We start from the raw sequence: 8,686 nt of genomic DNA on the forward strand, positions 1-8,686 counted from the left end.
CTGTGCTGAGTGTGAAGCCTGCTTGAGATTCTTCCTTTCTCTCTCCCTCTTCCCTTCTCCCCTGCTTGAGCTCTCTCTCTCTCTCTCTCTAAAATAAAAAAAACAAAAACATTTACTGAGTGCCCATGGTTTACAAATATGGTCTCTAGTTATCTCAGATATTAGAAATAGCATGTGGTGACAGAGCAAGGAATACAGGATGGAGTTAGACATACCCAGTAGCCTCAGAAGGGACAATGACACACAACTGAAGAACAAGTATCCCTTGTTAAACTGAGCATGCCATTCCAAAGGACATTGTTGGATCTTATAGATTGAATCAATATTTAAGTTGGCCCAAGCACATCACTATTAAAAGGCCATGATTAGAAACAAAACCCTGAATTCTCATTCTTCATGGAACTTAGAATAAATGTCAGTGGATGAAAATCTAATATTTTGTCTCTGTGCTTTGATTATTCAGTCACCCCAAATATAGCTTCTCACTTACATGTATTTTTTAAATTTTTTGTTTATTTATTTCTGAGAGAGACAGAGAGAGAGAGAAAGCAAGTAGGAAAGGGGCAGAGAGAGGAGACACAGAATCCAAAGCAGGCTCTAGGCTCTGAGCTGTCAGCACAGAGCCCAATGCGGGGCTCAAACTCCTGAACCGCGAGATCATGACCTGAGCTGAAGTCGGATGCTTAACCTACTGAGCCACCCAGGTCCCCCTCACTTACATATTTTTTTGAAATTTATTTATTTTGAGAGAAGAAAGTGTGAGTTGGGGAAGGGCAGAGATGGGAGACAGAATCTCAAGCAACTCGGTGCTTGACCTCAGGAACCGTAGAATCATAACCAGAGCTGGAATCAAGAGTTGGATGCTTAACCAACTGATCCACCCAGGCACCCCTCACTTCTATTTGAATCCTATCCCTATGGCGGGTTCCAGTTGTAATACCACATCCAAAAATACTCCAATGGATTTTATTCATCCTGTATTGCATTGCATCGTATGAATTTAGAATTCCTCCAACCTATGTATTGATCTTAGCTACTTATCTCCACTATAGGAGTCCATAGTCCTGGGACTTTTACTCATATGGCATTACAATACAAATGCCTTACTGGTAGAAAAGTCAAACATGTAAGAATCCTTTGAAATTGTTAAAAAATTAAAAATGGGAAGTAATGAAAATGTTACCACCTTCACATTTTCTGACTCTGAAATATATAAGCTGTCAATACTATTTCTCATTGCTAGTATAAATAACTGAATCAAGTTATCCTAATAAAATTTTGAAAGTGTTTAAAACAGGAAACTAAAAAATAATAAAAAACAGGAAACTATTTTAAGATACTTTTATTTTTTAATTTTTTTTTTTCAACGTTTGTATTTTTATTTTTGGGACAGAGAGAGACAGAGCATGAACGGGGGAGGGACAGAGAGAGGGAGACACAGAATCGGAAACAGGCTCCAGGCTCCGAGCCATCAGCCCAGAGCCTGACGCGGGGCTCGAACTCACGGACCGTGAGATCGTGGCCTGGCTGAAGTCAGACGCTTAACCGACTGCGCCACCCAGGCGCCCCTAAGATACTTTTAAAATATTAATGAAAAGCATACTGAACGTCTATGCTAAATTATGAAACTACAACACCACACCGAATATGAGCATAAAGTTTTCAAATTCTGTCTTACCAACTGCCTCAAAATAATGAATTTATTTTAAATAAGTCACAAATATAAGCAATCCTAGAAGAGTTGGCTATTCACCTTTTAGATAAATGTTCTTTTAAAAAGCCTTGAGAATTTGACATTAATACTGTATTTCTTTCTCATATTTTAACATCTATGAAAATTTGAAGGACATATAGAAAGTTTTATTCATATATTTTTGAAAAGTCTGTCTTTTGTATTTATTTTTTAAAAAATTTTTTTTTTCAACGTTTATTTATTTTTGGGACAGAGAGAGACAGAGCATGAATGGGGGAGGGGCAGAGAGAGAGGGAGACACAGAGTCGGAAACAGGCTCCAGGCTCTGAGCCATCAGCCCAGAGCCCAACGCGGGGCTCGAACTCACGGACCGCGAGATCGTGACCTGGCTGAAGTCGGACGCTTAACCGACTGCGCCACCCAGGCGCCCCTGTCTTTTGTATTTAAAAACAAGGAGCGGAAGGTACATGCTTCCAGTTATGGAATGAATTAAGTCACAGGGATGAAAGAGAATATAGTTAATGGTATTAACTATATAATAGCATCATATAGTGCCAGTAGCTACATTTGTGGTAAGCATTGAATAATGTATAGAGTTACCAAATCACTATGTTGTATACCTGAAACTAATGCAACATTGTATGCCAACTCTATTTTTTTTTTAATTTTTTTAATGTTTATTTATTTCTGAGACAGAGAGAGACAGAGCATGAACGAAGGAGGGTCAGAGAGAGGCAGACACAGAAAATGAAGCAGACTCCAGGCTCCGAGCTGTCAGTACAGAGCCCGACGCGGGGCTCGAACTCACAAACCGTGAGATCATGACCTGAGCTGAAGTCGGTCGCTCAACCGACTGAGCCACCCAGGTGCCCCTAACTCTACTTTAATAAACAAACAAATAAAGAAATAAAGTGAAAATACTGTACAGTTCTCCCAAGAAGAAAGGAAAAGAAGCAATAGTCTGCCTGAAAAAAAAAATCAATCCATAATAATGGCTTTTTAGAAGAAATTTAGAGTATGAACTGTATCTTCAATTCTATTTAAAAGACTTTTTTAAAAGACAGTTTAAAAAAAACAATTTCCTGTTTTAAACACTTTCAAAATTTTATTAGGATAACTTGTTTAGTGATTTATACTATCAATGAGAGATAGTATTGACAGCTTATATATTTCCGAAGCAAGAGAAAATGTGAAAGTGGTCACATTTTAATTACTTCCCATTTTTAATTTTTTAACAATTAAAAGACTTTTTAAATAGAAAATATTTCAAGTCTATTTAAAATACTTCTTCAATCTATAAAAATTTTAAATGTCAATTTCTTCCTTTTAAATTATAGAAAGATACCATAACTAACTCAATGAGTTGCTATTCAAACATGTAGAATATAAATATTTGAATAATTTTATTTTATCTTATTTGCTATTAAACTCAACAATTTATTTGTAGACGGCAATTTATACCATAAACACTAATCATTTAAATCAACTAATCATTTTGCAACAACATGGACGGAGCTATAGAGTATAATGCAAAATAAAGTCAGTTAGAGAAAGATAAATACCATATGATTTCACTCATATGTGGACTTGAAAGAACAAAACAAATGAGCAACAACAACAACAACAAAAACAAAGCAAAAAATGCTCTTAACTACAGAGAACAAACTGATGGTTACCAGAAGGTAGCTGGGTTCGGGGATGAGTGAAATAGGTGAAGGGGATTAAGAGTACATTTATTATTATGAGCACTGAGTAACGTATAGAATTGTTAAATCACTCTACTGTAACCTGAAACTAATGTAACACTGTATGTTATATATACTGGAATTAAAATTTAAAAAAAATAATAAATAATAAAGTCTGGCAATTCAAAGATACTACTTTCCTAATATCAGGCATGCAATTTGCAAAGCAATTATAAAAGAGTAAATTCTACGAATTATAAATACCACTTCTAATTTTTTATACTATTTATTTTCTATTACTAGTACTTATTACCACTTATTTTATAACATCTTATTTAGTTACCTGGGCTGCTATAACAATATCACAGACAACATATCTCTCTCTCAGTTCTGGAGGCTGGGAAGTCCAAGATGAAGGTAACTGGTGAGGCTCCACTTCCTGGTTTATAGACTGCTGTCTTATCATTGTGTATTCACATTGCTCTCTCCTTCTTCTTACAAGGGTACTAATCCAATTATGAGGGTCCCACCATAATAACACAGACTAAACCTGTTTATTTCCCAAAGTTCCCACCACTAATATCATCACTTTGGGGATTAGGGTTTCAACATATGAATTTGGGGCGAAGGGTGGGGAAACATGTTTATTTCAATGCATAACACTAATGGACAGGATGAAAAGTTTCTCAATCTCATAAAGTGTTACAGTCTAATATTTCTTAGAAAAACTATGTTCAAGTAGAATTTATATTACCTATATATATTCTATGTGTTACATAGATTTCATGGTTAAACACGATTTAATCATGAAAAATGTTTGGGCAAATTTAACTGGCAAACAAAGTTTAATTAAAGAAAAATACAACAGGGGCGCCTGGCTGGCTCGGTCGGTTGAATGTTTGACACTTGATTTTCGCTCAGGTCATGATCCCATGGTCGTGGGATCGGGCTCGGCGCTGCCGAGTGCATCGGGGTTGCATCGGGCTCGGCGCTGATCGTGAAGCCTGCTTAGGATTTTCTCTCCCTTCCTTTGCCCCTCACCCCCACTTGTTCACCCTAGCTCTCTAAAATAAAAATAAAAATAAATTACTACAAAACTTCATTTTGATGTGCTAAATAGAGCCATGCTTAGTTTTTAGTAAAATCTACAGAATTAAAACATTTCTAATCAATGGTAATCCAAAAGAAAATATTATGAAGTATTAAAAAAAAAGAAAAACCAAAAATATTCTATAAATTAAATCTAAATGTGATTAATGTCATAGTCATCAGCCACCATGAAAAAGACACATTATAAAATAAAATTTATGTACACATCTTACAGTGCAAATACTAAGAAAATGCATTCAGTTACAGATACATAGAATGTTTTTTTTTCAATTTTTTCTCTAATAATTTTTTAAGGATTGATGAAGGTTATTCTAATATATTCCTGAATTAAAAAAAAAAAAGACCTTATGTTTTAAGTTGGTTTCAGGATTTAAACTGAGAGAGAAGTACAAACATTTCTCATATGTATCCTGTCACCACACATGTATAGCCTTCCCCCATTATCAACTTCAGATACCAAAATGGCATACATATATGTACATATATATGTGTGTGTGGGTATACATACACACACACAAATACATACATATATATATACTTTTTTTTTTTTTAAACCAGGAATGAACCTACATTGACCCCTCACTATTACTCAAAGTCCACCTTAGATTTCATTCTTGCTATGTAAATTCTATGTTTGGACAAAAGCATAGTAACTTATATTTATCATTATAACATTATACAGAGTATTTCCACTTCCTACAAATCCTCTGTGGTATGCCTATTCATCTCTTCCCAATCCTACTCCTGGCAACCATCAATCTTTTTGTTGACTCCAGTATTGCCTTTTCCAAAATGTCATATACTTGGACATAGCCTTTTCAGAATGGTGGCTTTCACTTAACAATATGCACTTAAGTTTCTTCCATGTCTTTTCATCACTTGAAGCTCATTTATTTTTTAGCTCTGAATAATATTCAATCGCCTGGATGTGCCACAGTTTATTTACCCATTCACCTACTAAAGGACATCTTAGTTTCTTCCAAGAATAAAGCTGCTTTAAACATTCATGTTCAGGTTTTTCAAGGGACAAAAGTTTTCAACTCCTTTGGGTAAATACCAAGTAATGCAACTGCTGGATATTGTGGTGAGAGTATGTTTCATTTTGTAAAAAAACATTTTCATTTGTAAGAAACTATCTTCAAATGTGGGTATACCATTTTATATCCTCACCAGCATTATATGAGAGTTCTACTTCCTCATCAGCATTTGGTATTGTCAGTGTTCCGGATTTGGGCTATTCTAATAGGTACACAGTGGTACCTGTTTTAATTTGCAGTTCCCTGATGACATATGATGTGGAACATCTTTTAATATGCTTATTTGCCATCTGTACATCTTCTGTGGTGAAGTGTCTGTTAAGGCCCTTGGTTCATTTTAAAATTAGGTTATTTTCTTATTGCTGAGTTTTAAGTGTTCTTTATATATCTTGGATAACAGTTTTTTATCAGATGTGTCTTTGGCAAATATTTTCTCTCACTCTGTGGCTTGACTTCTCACTATCTTGACTGTCTTTCACAGAGCAGAGGTTTTTTATTTTAATGAAGTCCAGCTTACAATGATTTCTTTCATGGACCATGTTCTTGGTGTTTTATTTAAAAAGGTATAACCAGGGGCGCCTGGGTAGCTCAGTTGGTTGGGCGTCCGACTTCAGCTCAGGTCATGATCTCACAGTGTGTGGGTTCGAGCCCCACATCAGGCTCTGTGCTGACCTCTTGCTCAGACCCTGGAGCCTGCTTCAGATTCTGTGTCTCCTTCTCTCTCTGCCCCTCCCCCGCTCATGCTTTGTCTCACTCTGTTTCTCAAAAATAAATAAATGTAAAAAAAAAAAAATTAAAAAATAAAAATAAAAAGGCATAACCAGGGCTTCCTGGTGGGCTCAACAGGGGGAGCATGCAACTTGATCTCCGGGTTGCTAAGTTCGAGCCCCACAATGGGTGTAGAGAATACTGAAAACTAAAATCTTTTTTAAAAAAGGCATAACCATATCCAAGGTCTCTAAGTTTTCTCCTGTTTTAGCTTGTGTAGTTGTATAGTCTTGCATTTTATACTAGGCCTATGATCCATTTTGAGCTAATTTTGATGAAGGGTGTAAAGTCTACTTAGTTTCATTTTTTTTTGGGGGGGGGGCATGTCGATATCCAGTTGGTCCAGCACCATTTGTTGCAGTGACTGTGTCCATCGTGTTGCCTTCGCTACTTTGTCAAAAAACAGTTGACTACAGAGGCACCTGGGTGGCTCAGTCAGCTAAGTGTCTGTTTGACTTTGGCTCAGGTCATGATTTTAAGGTTCTGGAGTTTGATCCTTGCATTGGGCTCTGTGCTGACAGCTCAGAGCCTGGCACCTACTTCAGATTCTGTGTCTTCTCTCTCTCTGCCCCTCACCCACTCGCATTCTGTCTCTCTCTCTCTCTCTCGAAAATAAACAAACATTAAAAAACCTTAAAAATTTTTTCAAGTTGACTATAAATGTATATGTGTATAAATATATGTAAGTATATACAAACATATACACACATGTAAATATTTACATACATATACATATACATACAAAGGTCTATTTCTGGGCTCCCTATTCTATTCCATTCATCAATGTCTACTCTTTTGCCAACATCACACTACTCTGATTACTTTAGTTATATAGTAAGTCTAAATGTTGGGTAGCCATCAGTTCGCCAACTTTTTTCTTCTCCTCCAATACTGTGTTGGCTATTCTTAATTTTCTGAATAAACTTCAAAATCAGTTTGTCAGCATCTATGAAATGACTTGCTGGGATTTACTGAATGTATAGAACAAGTTGGGAAGTACTGACATCTTGATAATATTGAGTATTTCTATCTGTGAACATGAAATTTCTCTCCATTTATTTAGTTCTTCTTTGATTTGTTTACCAGAATTTTAAAGTTTTCTTCATACAGATCTTATACATATTTTGTACATTAGCATTATATCCTGGAACTTTACTATAATTGCCTATTAGTTCCAGGAGGTTTTTTTTTCCTTTTCAAATTTTCATTTAAATTCTAGTTAGTTAACATAGAGTACAATACTGGTTTCAGTAGGATTCAGTGATTCATCACTTACATACAATGCTTATAACAAGTGCTTCTTTGTATTTCTGTGGTATTGGTTGTGATCTCTCCTTTTTCATTCATGATTTTATTTATTTGGGTCTTTCCTCTTTTCTTTTTGATGAGTCTGGCTAGGGGTTTATCAATTTTATTAATTCTTTTGAAGACTCAGCTCTTAGTTTTGTTGTTTGGTTCTACTGGCTTTTTTGTTTGTTTGTTTGTTTCTATACTGTTTATTTCTGCTCTAATCTCTACTATTTCCCTTCTTCTGCTGGTTTTAGGCTTTATTTGATGTTCCTTTTCTAGCTCCTTTAGGTGTAAGATTAGGTTTTATATTTGAGACATTTCCTGCTTCTTGAGGTAGGCCTCTATTATAATATACTTCCCTCTTAGGACTGCCTTTGCTGTAGCCCAAAGGTTTTGGACTACCGTGTTTGCATTTTCATTTGCTTCCATGTACTTTTAATTTCCTCTTTAATTTCCTGGTTAGCTCATTCATTCTTTAAAATAGGATGTTCTTTAGCCTCCATGTATTTGTGGTCTTTACAAATTTTCTTCTTGTGGTTTGCTTCAAGTTTCAGAGTATTGTATTCTGAAAATATGTATGGAATGGTCTTAATATTTTTGAACTTGTGAGGGCTGATTTGCGATCCCGTATGCAATCTATTCTGGAGAATGTTCCATGTGCACTCAAAAAGAATGTGTATTCTGCTGCTTTAGGATGAAATGCTCTGAATATATCTGTTAAGTCCATCTGGTCCAGGGTATTATTCAAAACCATTGTTTCCTTGTTGCTTTTCCTCTTAGGTTATCTGTCCATTGTGGTAAGTGGGGTGCTAAAGTCAATGACTTTCTTTATGTTTGTTATTAATTGACTTATATATTTGGGTGCTTCCAATTTGGGGACATAAATATTTACAATTGTTAGATCTTCTTGATGGATAGACCCCTTAATTATGATATAATATCCTTCTTCGTCTCTTGTTACAGTCTTTGCTTTAAAATCTAGTTTGTCTTATATAAGTATGGCTACTCCAGGGGTGCCTGGGTGGCTCAGTCTGGTAAGTGTCTGACTTCAGCTCAGGTCATGATCTCGCAGTTCACAAGTTTAAGTCTGGCATTGGGCTCTG

The sequence above is a fragment of the Lynx canadensis genome, chromosome C1 (genome assembly GCF_007474595.2).
Source record: "Lynx canadensis isolate LIC74 chromosome C1, mLynCan4.pri.v2, whole genome shotgun sequence".
NCBI lineage: Eukaryota > Metazoa > Chordata > Mammalia > Carnivora > Felidae > Lynx > Lynx canadensis.